Genomic DNA, 12,963 nt, shown 5'->3' with positions numbered 1-12,963 from the left:
TAGGAAGACATTTTTGTAATTATGGTTGAAGGCGCATTATAGTAACTTTGGCCAATTATGAAAATATGGGTATTTTAGTAATTATGTTAAGAGAGGTACTATAATAATTTTAGTTAATCATTGAAAGAATGATATCATAGTCAATTTGGATGCATGTAAATCAATTGTCAATAGCTAGAAATGCACTATAATCATTTCTAAGTGGATTAATTTCATATTATTGTATGTCTATTAAAATTTAACGCACAATTATGAAATAATCAAAAAGGCATTTTCATAATTATGCTTAGAGAGTATTATAGTAATTTTTGGCTAAAGACAATATAAAGGAAAATTTTCATAATTATGGTTGGAGAAATATTATACGAAGCAATCAAAAAGGATTTTTTTAGGTAATTATGTTAGAAGGTATCATAATAATTCTAGCTAATTATAATATGAGAGGTATTTTCATAATTATGATAAGATAACATTTTCTTAATTATGATTAGTGGGTATTATAGTAATTTTTGAAAAATTATAATGTGAGAAATATTTTCATAATTATGGTGGAATGGGGTGTTATAGTAATTTTAGCATATTATGGTAGGAGGGCATTTGCGTTATTATGGTTGTAATGCATTATAGAAACATTGACCAATTATGGTAAGAAGAGTATTTTAGTAATTATGTTTAGAGAGCATTATAGTAATTTTAGTTAAAAATTGAAAAAGGGGAATCATTATCAATTTAGATGCATATAGATCAATTGTCTAGTAATTAAAAGGATATTATAATCAATTTTAAGGTGATTAATTTAATATTATTATATGTATGTTAAAATTTAATGCATAATTATGAAGCAATCAAAAAGGTATTCTCATAATTATGTTTAGAATGTATTATAATAATTTTGACCAATCATAATATAAAGGGATATTTTTGTAAGTATGGTTGGAAAGCCATTATGTGAAGCAATTAACAAAACTTTTCTAGGTAATTGTGGTTAGAAGGTATTATAATAATTTTAACAAATTATAATATCAAGGGTATTTTCATAATTATGATAAGAGGGCATTTTCTTAATTATGGTTAAAGGATTTATAGTAATTTTTGGCAAATTATAATATGAGAGGTATTTTTATAATTATGGTAAGAAGGGGCATTATAATAATTTTAGCAAACGATGGTGGAAGGGCATTTGCATAATTATAGTTTTAGGGGTATTATAGTCATTTTGACCAATTATGATAAGAGGGGCATTTTAGTAATTATGTTAAGAGAAGCAATAAAGTAATTTTAGTTAATCATAGAAACATGGGTGTCATAGTCAATTTGGATACATATAATTCAATCATTAAGTAATTAAAAAGGCATTATGATAATTTCTAAAAGGATTAATTTCATATTATTGTATAAATGTTAAAATTTAATACGTAATTATGAAGCAATCAAAAACGTATTTTTGTAATTATGCTTAGGAGCGTTATGGTAATTTTGATTAATTATAATATGATGAATATTTTCGTAATTAGGCAGGAGATGCATTATATGAAGTAATTAAAAAAGGATTTTTTTGTAATTGTGAGTGGAAAGTATCATAGTAATTTCAGCCAAATATAATATAAAAGGTATTTTTGTAATTATAGTAAGAGAGGCATTATAATAATTATGGCCAATCATAGTAAGGAAAAAAAAAATCGCGTGACATACAATTAATATTAAGTGGGTCTTACAAAAAAAATTAAATTTAAAAATATTTTTAAAAAATTTAAATTTGAGAAAAGTAAAAAAAAATAAAAAAGGAAAAACAAAAAGTTCTATATAAATGGGTCTCAAATATATAAAAAAAATTTCAAAAAAATTCCTTTGTATTTGATTACAAATTGTTGCAACCACAAAATTAACTAGTTTGCATTTTGCTATCACAACCTTGATGACAGCTGTTCTAAGATGGTTAGGATATATTCAATCTTCTCATCTGCTATTGCTTGAACTTTTAAAATTTGTTTTGTTTTACAAACTTCTCTATCATTGGAATGAATGTTAATCTAATGTGAAACTCAGTGGGATTTTATCACGTAAAGTATAATTTTGCTAGATTTTAATAGTTATGTTTATGAATAATTTGGAAATCACAGATTCTTTAAGTCAATGACAGATTGCAAAACTCAATATGATTCCTGAATCTTGTTTTATTCCAAAGCTATAAAGCTGAGCATAGCTGTTGTTATAACGTCTAGATCTGTGAACCTATTGTCAGACATTGATTTAGGAGTCGCCACCGATCTTTTTTGTTTAGGTGCGATTGACCACCTAAGGAATTTATCCTTTCAAGAAACATCTAAGCTTGACTAAGGGTCCCTAAAAAAAATAGGTTCGGGGTCTATTAACCAGAACAGGGTTCGAAAATTCGATTACAAGTAAGGAAGGTTATAACACCCTCACAACGCCCATCGAAAGATGGTACCAGCTTAATTTTGTGTTATCCAATAAGCCTTAAAAATTTTACCAAGTAATTAATTATTGAAAATTATTCTTAATTAACTACAATACTTTTGGCAAAAAATTAAAAAAATTTCTCTCACCTCAAGAGTATGCAAGGAAACTATTGTTTCTCTTATAGAGGCTCCATCATCGAATTATTTAACATTAAAAATTTTTCAAGAAAAGAAAGATAAAAAAAAATTAAATTAAATTAAAAAAAAGAATAATGATTCAACTTTTGATATAAATATTTTTCTTTTCATTTAAAAAAAAAAACTCATTACTTTTGTATAAGAAAAATTGATACTTTCAACTTTTCCTTAAATCATTTGGAGATTTTTATTTTAAAGAAAATTGACACTTTAAACTTTTCCTTAAAATATTTTTCTTGATAATTTTTATTTTTAAGAAAATTGGTACTTTCAACTTTTCTTCAAAATATTTTTTTTTCTGAAATTTTAATTTAAAGGAAAATTGATACTTTCAACTTTTCCTCAAAATACTTTTCTTGATAATTTTTATTTTTAAGAAAAATTGATACTTCCAACTTGTCCTCGAAATGTTTTTTTTTTAATTTTAATTTAAAGAAAAAATGATACTTTTAACTTTTCCTTAAAATACTTTTGGAAATTTTTATTTTTAGAAATGTTCTTTTTTTTTTAAATTGATACTTTCAACTTTTCCTCAAAAATATCTTGAAGAAATTTTTATTTTTTAAAAATTTTATTTTAAGAAAAATTGATGCTTTCAACTTTTCCTTAAAAATATTTTTTTCTTTAAAATTTTATTTTATATTTTTTTCTATTTTATTCATGCAAAAAAAAAATACTCTAAAAAAATAAACAAACACATAAATACAAAAAATACAAAAATACAAAAAAACCAAAGAAAATAAATACAAAAATACAAAAAAAAAATTGAAACAGCTCAACTGGAGGGTTGGCGCGGCTCGGCTCTAGGCATAAACAACGGCTTAGATGATACAACTTGGCAGCTCAGCTTGACTGAAAAGATTGGCTGAGGCGTGGGTCAAACACGGGTGAAAAACAAGTTATATTGCGGGTCGGGTCGCTCAAATAAAAAATGCACGGATCTTGGGTCCTTTTTAAACTCAAAACGATGTCATTTTAGTAAGGCTATAAAAGTTCAAGTTTCAACCTTTTTGCTTCAGAACTCCCTTCCTTTTTCTCTCTTTTTTTTTCTCTTCTCTCCCTCTCTCTCTAACTGGATGAACACCGATTGAATATCAACCAGATTCTAAAAATTATCGTCAAAATTTGGGTTTTATCACCAAAAATTCATCAAAAAATTTAACTTTTGCCAGAATCTTCATTGGATTCTGGAAACCTTGTCAAAAAATTCAATCGATGCCAAAAAAACTCACCAAAAAATTCAATCGATGCCGAAAAATTTCGCCAGAATCTGAAAATTTTTCAAAAAATTTCCAAAAAAAAAAAGCCAAAAATTTTGAAAAATTCCTAAAAAATCCTAAAATTGCTTTTAACTTCTTTCAAAAATTTTTTATTCTTGCTTTCTGTTTTCGGCCCTCTGTTTCGTGTGTCCTCTGATCTGTGTTCCAGCATTCCATTTGTGATTGAGATTCAATCTTTGAATCCAATCCAAACTTTACCAGCCCTTAGATTCATGGTAAAACTTTTCTTCTAGAACAAAAAATTATACATAAAAAAAATAATAATTAAAATAAAATTTTGGAACAAATATCCAATAAATAAATAAATAAATAAATAAATGAAAATAAAAATAAAAATGGGCCCATCTTGCCCTATTTGGATTAGGCCTAATTGATCCGGACCTGGACCGAATTGGATGTTTATAGCTGTCCTTCTTTGCACATTTTCTGTGAAATAGAAATTGTGCAAAGTTGTAGACACCCATTCAAGACTCAATTTGATATTTTTTTTTTACTTTTTTTTTGTTAAAATTTTGATCAAAGCTCCTCTGACCAAAGGCTTAACGACTTCAAGAAACATAAATGCTCCTCTAAACAGAGGCTCAATGACTTTGGAAAATAAATTGCTCCTCTAAATAAAGGCAACAGAACTTTGAAAAAATAAATGAAGCTCTTCTAAACAGAGGCTCAACAACTTTGAAAAAATAAATAAAGCTCTTCTAATCAAAGGCTTAACTACTTCAAAAAAATAAACAAAGCTCCTATAATCAGAGGCTCAATGACTTTTGAAAAATAAATGCTCCCTTAAACAGAGGCACCACAACTTTTGAAAATAAAATGCTCTTCTAAACAGAGGTAATCACGACTTTAAAAAATAAAATGCTCCTCTAAACAGAGGTAACCACGACTTTGAAAAATAAAATGCTTATCTAAATAGAGGCAACCACGCTTTTGAAAAATAAATGCTCTTGGAGACCAGATGAGTTATAGATCATGTTTGATGGAATTTGTAAGGGGAACTCAAAGATTTACAATTTGAATTGAAAATTCAAAGGTTTGATTCGCAAAAACCTTTCAGCTTCATAAGAATTCACTAAAATTTTACTATAAAAATTTTAGTTTCACAAAAATTTGATTCGTAAAATTTTAGATGTGCAAGAATTCACATCTGTAAGATTTCAAAATTCACATTTGCAACTTGCAAAACTCGTATCCAAGATTTAAACATTCTCATTTGAACTTTAAAGATTCATATATAAAAGTTCAAATATTCTCATTTGAAACTTAAAACTCAAAGATTCTTCTTTGAAATTCAAAGACTCTCATAAAAAAAGTTCACAATTTTGTATGAATGAATGTCATGATCAATGATGCAAATGCAACAATCTAGATTCTCATAATGCCATATTCTAAGTCATAATTCAAATTCTTATAACTGATGCAAACACATATCCAAACCTAAAGTTTCAAACAATCTCCAAACATTCTGCATGTAATGTGGATGTTAATGTCATGAAATTCTAATCAAAACATGGTAATATGGTTCTCAAGACTCCACCATCTCATAATTTTTCCTTTTTCAGCTTCTCAATACTTTAGAACAAGTTTCATCAATTGATCATCACTTAACCGCCATTCATAGGCTTCTCAATATTAACAATTTTCAAAATAAGTTTCATCCACCATCACTGGGTCACTACTCATAGGTGTCTCGGATTAGCCATTCCAAAATAAATTTCATCATCTATCACTAGGTCACCACTCATAGGTTTCTCAACCCTAACGATTCCAAAATAAACTTCGTCCACTGATCCATTGACAGGCTATGTTGATTAATTCATCCTCATATTCAGCATTTAGTCATATCACTTTTTTTAAATCATCATTTTTTAGGTTTTTACCATCTCTTTATTTTTCTTTTATCATCTTAGATTTCTTTTCAAATGAATACAAGATTCTTTTATGCCCATTGTCATTTATTCGTCATCATTCCAAATCAAGACAAATATAATGCATTCACATATTTTTTTTTTATTCATTCTAGGGATGTAAGAACACAAAGTGAATTGAGAAAAAAGTAATCAATGAGAAATGAGTTTGGTATCAAAACAAATGGGAAAAGAAACAAATCATTGGGGAATCGTATATCAAATAATGAATATTTGAATAATTCTAAACATTAATCCAGGATTCTTTTTCAAGAACCCATTTCACTGACTTTAAGCTTATTGAACATTGCCCCAACTTCAAGAGATCTTCATATATCTTTGATCTCTCATCCATATGAACTGTTTATTAAACTTTCAGCTCAAAATTTTTTTTACCTAAATAGCCCTTTTAGGTTTTCAATTTGAGTTTTCCTTTTCTCTCATTTCCATTTTTCTCATTTTTTTCCTTTTTATTTTTTCATTTTTTTCTTTCATTTTTTTTTCTTCTTTCATTCATTCACCCATTTTCACATCAGTTTTTAAAGCAACCAAGCATGATTCTATTATTTCATCATAAGCATGCCTTAGCCTAACATATAACCATTCAATTCGAGTATTCACATTTGATCCAAATAGACTTTTAAATATTGTAATGTAAGCCATGGTGAAGGGTCATGAAAAAAAATAGATATAATAGGCTCAAAACATGTATTAAAAGGGTTCAAAACCAAATGATCATCATTTGATGCAACTTGACATTTTACCACATATTTTACTACTTTTTCCTTTTTTATATTCACCTCACTCCTTATAAGAGGATTCATATTACTTTACCCTAAATCAGGTGTGACATTTTTTTTTACTCTTTTTTTCTTCTTATTTTTTTAGACCTTTTAAACTCTTTTCTTTCTCAAAAATTACCCCATGGTGTGGAGGGTAATCTTTGGTCAGGATTCTTTTAGAAAAAGAAATCATAACAGACTCAAAGGGGTAACAATGAATGATTTTTCAAATGGTAAAAGAAAAATAATCATTTTTTATTTCAAATGTGAATACTTTTATTGAATATCATCTATTGAGCAAAAATAAACTCATTGATTTGTATAAAAGACTGCACATCTTTAACATATATTAATTTAACATCTATTAGTAACTGACTTCTTTTACTCAAATAGTCTTCTCATATCAATATGAATAAGTTCTCAAAATTAAATCCCATAATTATTGTTATCATTATCTAAACATTCATCATTTGAAATTTAAAAATAAGAATAAAAAGTTATGAAGATAACAGAGCATGAAACAATGGTTGAATGAAAGAGAAAATGTAATGAAATGCATTAACTTGCCTTTATTAAAATGATAACAAATGAAATCCTATTGTATAAAAGAAATCCTAACATTACTCTAAAAAAAAATTCTAAAATGACAAAAAACTTCTAACCAACCTTATCTTCATTCTCCAAAATTATGCCCCTATGCAATCAAGTGAAAGATCTTTATTGACATATTTCCCCTTGATTCATTGTAGCACTTCAGGCCTTTTTAAATTAACGTGTTCTTGATTCTCATTCAGAGCATTAACATTGTGATTAGGTAATGGATTGCCACTAACATTAGGTGTTGTTGCTCTTTTTCTTGATCAAATCTTACCATTCCATCTTTGATTAACCATTGCACCATTATGCTTTAAAGCAGTGCAATTTTTAGTGGAATGGCCAGTAATTCCATAGTGGTAGTCACAGTGAGCTGTAAGATTATACCACTTAGAATAGGGTGGCTTGAGCAGTTCCACACGACTGGGGGTAATCAAGTGGCTGTTATAGAGCTCTCGATATAACTTCATATAAGTCATAGGGATTGGATCAAACATAGATTTTTTTCAAGCAATTCGTTGCTCTCGTGAACCACTTGTCAGGCTAATAGGACAAATTTGGGGTCTTACAAGAGTTTGAATGTTAAAGCTATATGTGAGAGCTTGGAGGCTAAAAATAGACTGGTATGTGGATGAATAAGGTGGTTGTGGAGATAACTAGTATGGGTATGATGAGGTATTATTCACAGCAGGATAGTATGGAGAGTAACCGTGTGGTGGATAAGATTGATATCCCTTAAATTATTTGTTGAAGTTCATAGCGTGAGCTTTAGTCTCTTTCTTTTCTGATGCCTTTTTGGTTTTTTCTTCTTTCAACTTACCATTTTTAATGGTATTCTCAATGATTTCACCCAAGATCACCATATCAGTAAAATTTTTTATTGTATTCTCTATCATCTTTTCATAATATGAAGATTTTAAAGTGTTGACCAACAATACTGTGATCTCTTTCTCAATCAAAAGAGGTTGTACTTAAGAAACAATATCCATCCACCTTTAGGCATACTCTTTAAATAATTCAATTGCTTTTTTTTCCAGATTTTGTAAAGAAAGGTAATCTAGGGCTAAGTCAATGATATGTCGATACTGACTAATGAAATCATAGTTCATATCACTCCAGGATCGAATACGAGTTCTATCCAATTGGATATACCATCTAGCAGCAGAGTCAGTAAGGCTGTCTTGAAATACATGCATCAATAGTTTCTCATTATTAGCATAGGCTACCATTTTTCGAGTATATGGTAATGCAGGTCTTCGGACACTTTGTTCTATCAAAATTTTCAAACTCTGAAACCTTGAATTTTGGAGGAATAACCATATCTGAGACTAAATAAATTCCAACAACATCCACTGAACTATAAAAATCAGTGCCCTTTATGGCCCGTAACCTTTCCTCTAATAGGTTTTTTTTTGTTCAACTTTTGAGGCTTCTAAAGTCTTCTTCTTCTTGGGCCTTAATTTTTTTTATCTTTTAGATCATCCAATTTAGGGACTGGTATTGGTTCTACTATTTTTTCAGTAAATATAGAATTTATGTAGCTGTAGTACTGTAGTGGATTTGAAATTGATGGCATTTCAGGATATGTGTACCTTATAAGATATATAAACTGCTGGGGCGGTGGACCTTGTGCAGGTTGGGCTTGATGTGGCCTAAAACCAAGATGGTACAATGGGTCATCCACCTCTTATGATGGATGATCTTGTTGACTAATGCTTTCTTTTATACCTTTTCCTTTGTTTAATTTGTTCAAAGCCTCCAAAATCTTATTCAACTCTCCTTTTAGCTTCTCTTGAGCTTTCTCTATCCTCTCAAGATGATTAAAAATTTTTTATTTTATCTGTCTGGTTTGAGTTCTTGTATTGTATTGATGAGTGAGATTGCTTGGTAGAGCTTTCCTTGAACCTTTAACACCATAATTATGATTAGAAATGCTATGTTATGCTTTATGTATGATATGTTGATGCATTAATAGAATGTGGATCTTCATGGATGAAATGAAAATGATGCAAATGATAATGTTAAAATATGATCACAAAAATGATGCATAGAATGAAATAATACAGATGCATAAAATCAGACAAATAACATGGTTGGTTTCATGGATGAAATGAAAGTGATGCAGATGCATAATGTTACATATGATAATGAAAATGATGCACAAAGTTAGACAATCAAAATGATTAGATAAACACAACTTGTTCATTCTTATGTCTTAGTTTTAGGGTATATCTATCATTAGGTAGGAAAGGCTCTATCTTAGGGTTGGCCTCTTAAGTGTACACTATATGTTGGGTTAGACAATTTTGACCACTAAAGATTTTCAAATCATTTCTTACATCAGTGTCCATCACAGACTAGTAAGGCAATCCAAACCTCACCCATCACAAGCTACCAATGGAAATGATTCAATTGGAGTGAGAGCATTTCATTAGCCACTGTGAAGGCATTAGAACCTCACGAAAGCATAGGTATTTTACTCCCTCCTAGAAGGATGGAACTCATGTATAAAGCTTATATTATGCATATGTATATGAATGACATAGTTTGCAACATAAATAAATAAAATAAATGGAAAAGAAAGAAGAAAAAAAATCCTTTCAAAGAATTCAATTTTATTAGGTTTTTTGGATAACACAAATTTATTTGTTGGCCTGACTCTCGGCTTTCCCCAACAGAGTCACCAAACTATTATAACATCTAGATCCATGGACCTATCGTCAGACATTGATTTAGGAGTTACCACCAATCTTTTTTGTTTAGGTACGATTGGCCACTAAGAAATCTATCATTTCAAGGAACACCTAAGCTTGACTAAGGGTCCCTAAAAGAAATAGGTTCGGGTCTATTAACTAGAACAGAGTTTAAGAGTCGGTTATGAGTGAGGAAGGCTATAGCACCCTCATAACCCCATCGAAAGATGGTACCAGCTTAATTTCGTGTTATCCAATAAGCCTTAAAAATTTTAACAAATAATTAAATATTAAAAATTATTCTTAATTAACTCCAATACTTTTGACAAAAAATTAAGAAAAATTTTCTTACCTTAAGAGTATGCAAAAAAATTATTGTTTCTCTTGCAGAGGCTCTATCATCAGATTATTTAACATTAAAATTTTTTCAAGAAAAGAAAATAAAATAAAATAAAATAAAAAAGAGGAATAACGATTCAACTTTTAATATAAATCCTTTTCTTTTCGTTTTAAAAAAAAACTCATTGCTTTTGTATAAGAAAAATTGATACTTTCAACTTTTCGTTAAAGCATTTGGAGATTTTTATTTTTAACAAAATTAACACTTTCAACTTTTTCTTAAAATATTTTTCTTGATAATTTTTATTTTTAAGAAAAATTGGTACTTCCAGCTTTTCCTCAAAATGTTTTTTTTTGAAGTTTTAATTTTAAAGAAAACTGATACTTTCAACTTTTTCTCAAAATACTTTTCTTGATAATTTTTATTTTTAAGAAAAATTGGTACTTTCAACTTTTCCTCAAAATATTTTTTTTATTTAATTTCAAGAAAAATTGATACTGTCAATTTTTCTTCAAAACACTTTTGAAAATTTTTATTGTTAAAAATTTTATTTTTAAGAAAAATTGATACTTTCAACTTTTTCTCAAAAATATCTTTTAGAAATTTTTATTTTTTAAAAATTTTATTTTTAAGAAAAATTGATGCTTTTAACTTTTCCTTAAAAATATTTTTTCTTGAAAATTTTATTTTTTTTTCTATTTTATTCATGCAAAAAAAATACTCTAAAGAAATAAACAAACATATAAATAAATAAAATAAAGAAAATACCAAAAAAACCAAAGAAAATAAACAAAAAATACCAAAAAAAAATTGAATCGGCTCGGCTGGAAGGTTGGTGCGGCTCGGCTCCAGGCACAAACAATGGCTTGGATGATACAGCTTGGTGGCTCGACTCGATTGGAAAGATTGGTTAAGGCGCGGGTCAAATTCGGGTTAAAAGCGGGTTGTGTTGCAAGTCGTGTCGCCCGAATGAAAAACGCACGGATCCTGGGTTTTTTTTAAACTCAAAACGACGTAGTTTTGGTAAGGGTATAAAAATCCAAATTTCAGCCTTTTGCTTCATATCTCCTTTCCTCTTTCTCTCTCTTCTTCTTTCTCTTCGTTCCCTCTCTCTTTAGCCAAATAAACACCGATTGAATATCATCAGATTCTAAAAATTATCGTCAGAATCTAGATTTGATCGTCGAAAGTTCATCGAAAAATTCAACCGACGTCGAAAAAATTTGTCAGAATTTGAAAATTTCTAAAAAATTTTCAAAAAAAAAAACTAAAAATTTTGAAAATATCTTAAAAAAAATCCTAAAATTGCTTCTGACTTCTTCCAAAAATTTTTTTATTCTTGCTTTCTGGTTTTTACCCTCTGTTTCATGTTTCCTTTGATTTGTGTTCCAGCATTTATTTATAGGGATTGATCAAAAACTCTTCGATCAATCCCAATTTCATTTGTGATTGAGATTCAATCTTTGAATCCAATCCAAACTCTACCAACCCCTAGATTCATAGCAAAACTTTCCTTCTAGAACAAAAAATTATATATATAAAAAATAATAATAATTAAAACAAAATTCAAAACAAATATCCTAAAAAAAATAACAATAATAATAATAATAAATAAATAAATAAATAAAAATAAAAATAGACCCATCTTGTCCTATTTAGACCATACCCAATTGATCCGAACTTAGACCAAATTAAATGTCTACAATTATTGTTCTTCTGAATGTTAATGTTTGTATTGTCACTGATATGAATGTTAGTACCAAAGGTTTCATAGTTATCCTTATTGGAGTTTGGAGTACTTCTTTACAACAGTATGTAAGTTATTAATTTTTGTGCATATAAATTGAATCTTCTAATGTTTTAAACTGTTGTATCTTTTATAAAACCTATAATTTAGTTATTTATTTATTTTTGTGTTTATTTGTGCAATATGTATATCACCTTCAACGAAGGTATAGTTTTAGTTCCTTTAACCTATTGGGACACACTACTCCTACCCAGGCTAGAGCAATGCTATTATTAGGTCGTTTTTGGATTACTGGTTAACAAATAAGAGAGTTGATGCTTATGACAATGTTTTAGTGAAAGTCTCATCTTATATTTGTAATTAGTGAACTATTTATATATTTATTATTAGTTATTTGCATTAATTTTAATATTAAGAAATTTAATTATTTGATTGTGGATTTATTTCGCTTCCCTTCAGGATAAGCTATCTTTCGTTTTTTTTTTCAAAATAATTGACTTTTTGCATGAATGTGTTGGTGTAGGATTGTTGAAAATTTTGCCATGATTCCAGTGTAGCATCTTCCACTTCACATGATCCTATACCTTAAGAACTCGTAGTTCTAGAGCCTGAAGAGTGTGAATTAGCCAAAATCCATTCAAAGGGTCTTGTTTTTTAATTGGATCAAGAAGGCTTGCCAGAGGAATCCTAATTTGGCTAGCTAGGTTGTGGACCTAAGTTTGCTAGGGAGATGATTGAAAGGCAAGTAGCTTGGAAGAGAGTTGTGGGTTCTATCTCTGCTAGGATCAGTATACCAAGAATGTACGTAAACTCCCTGTAACATAGCATGGGTCAACGTTATAGTAAATAGATTAAAGTTATCCCCACTTAAAATTAAAGTGTAATTCATGTACAACTCATATTTGTCCTAAATTATAATTTGAGGGTTAAATTAGGTATAATATTATAATCATTTGGGTTAAATTTAATTTTGTTAGTTTTAAAATTAATATGATAACTTAA

At 28.6% G+C, this 12,963-nt stretch overlaps 1 pseudogene; it reads left to right on the top strand.

Annotated features, from left to right (window-relative positions):
* The first annotated feature begins 1,864 nt into the window (after positions 1–1,864).
* On the top strand, positions 1,865–12,325 carry LOC111278431 (UDP-rhamnose/UDP-galactose transporter 5-like; annotated as a pseudogene).
* Positions 12,326–12,963: the final 638 nt, after the last annotated feature.

This window comes from Durio zibethinus, chromosome 8, assembly GCF_047325235.1.
Source record: "Durio zibethinus cultivar Kanyao isolate XHJ-2024 chromosome 8, ASM4732523v1, whole genome shotgun sequence".
Classification (NCBI taxonomy): Eukaryota; Viridiplantae; Streptophyta; class Magnoliopsida; order Malvales; family Malvaceae; genus Durio; species Durio zibethinus.
Note: the sequence above shows the minus strand (reverse complement) of the source record. Positions and strands in the feature narration are given on the sequence as shown.